Below are 1,296 nucleotides of genomic sequence, written 5' to 3'. Positions count from 1 at the left end.
GCCAGCACACAGCCTTTCTCTTTCCATAAGTTTAGAGTTCTCAGCTGCTCTATTTCTCCATGCCCTCATCTCTGCCTCCATCTCTGGTGCCGCTGCTTCTCTAATTAGGATCCCAGTTCTGCTCATACTCTCCCTGTGCGAGTCCAGCTCACACCAGCAAGGCAGCAGAGATGATACAGCTTATCAATAAAACACAAACACAAGTTAGGGATTAAGGGAGACCGCAAGACTCATGATCTCTAGAATCAAGAGCCCAGCAGGCCTTATGGTCTCCAGGATTAAGAGCCCGGAGACATGATGGTACTCCGTATTTATTAGCCTCCAACCTTTGCATCCACCCAGGATGCCATGCATCACTGACATTAAAGGGGTCTTTTGACATTATACAGATTAAGGAAATGTTCTTAGGGGAGAGAAAAACAAGACTATGATTCAGGGATGCATGAGTAGGTTTCCAGAGAGAACAACGCAGGGTACCGGTTAGCACATCCGCTCATTGCATACCAACAGACTTTCCATCATGGCACTAGCAACAAGGAGCAGCTTTCTGCATCCTTATGCCGTAGCCCTCCTGGGTTTGTCCTCGGTGGTCTCGAACATATTCCCTCTTGCTGGTCCTAGGGCCCTTTCAGAACTTCTTTTACATGACGGCTTGGGACATTAAATGAACAGAAAGCATCTTTCTCTGTCTGGCTGGTGGTGGTTACTGTTTAGTGCTGTCGACTTAGTTCAGACTCATAGTGACCCTGTATAGGGTTTCCAGGACTCCTAGTGTGGCACTGTAGGATACACACTGGACTGCTGGCCGCAAGGCCATTCTTTAGAAACCTATATGAGGTCACTGTGAGTTGGAACCAACTCCATAGCACTTGAGGAAAAAAAAAACTAGTTGGAAGCGACTCAATGGCACTCAACAGTGCCTTTTCTGGAATGGAACTGTAGGATAAGACCTGGGTGCTAACCGTAAGATCAGCAGTTCAAACCTATCGTGCTGCTCCTTGGAAACCCTACACAGGGCAACTATGAGTTGAAACCGACTTGACAGCACTTAGCAAGTGCTTTTTATATTACATCGACTGCTTCAAATAGATCCGAACATGAATTGTTTATGTTCATTACTTATTTTTCTATATTCTTTGTACAATAATTACAGCAAAATGGAGAAAAGTAGTAACAACCACATTAAGTCCATATTAGACTTTTACTTTAAAGAGTCAAGAGAACAGGAAGTAAAAGAACAAATGGGCTTCAAAAAGTTCATGGAAGAGAACAAACAAGATGGCGGATCGGGTGGAC

General features: G+C 44.6%; 1 protein-coding gene across 1 annotated transcript in view; it reads right to left on the bottom strand.

The window, feature by feature from the left end:
- PGM2 (phosphoglucomutase 2) overlaps positions 1 to 1,296 on the bottom strand; it is a 60,253-nt gene that overhangs the window by 53,122 nt on the left and 5,835 nt on the right. The gene's annotated exons all lie outside the window — the stretch shown is intronic.

This window comes from Chrysochloris asiatica, unplaced genomic scaffold (genome assembly GCF_000296735.1).
Source record: "Chrysochloris asiatica unplaced genomic scaffold, ChrAsi1.0 scaffold00364, whole genome shotgun sequence".
NCBI classification, from domain to species: domain Eukaryota; kingdom Metazoa; phylum Chordata; class Mammalia; order Afrosoricida; family Chrysochloridae; genus Chrysochloris; species Chrysochloris asiatica.
The sequence above is the reverse complement of the archived record's forward strand: the minus strand, read 5'-3'. Positions and strand labels throughout refer to the sequence as shown.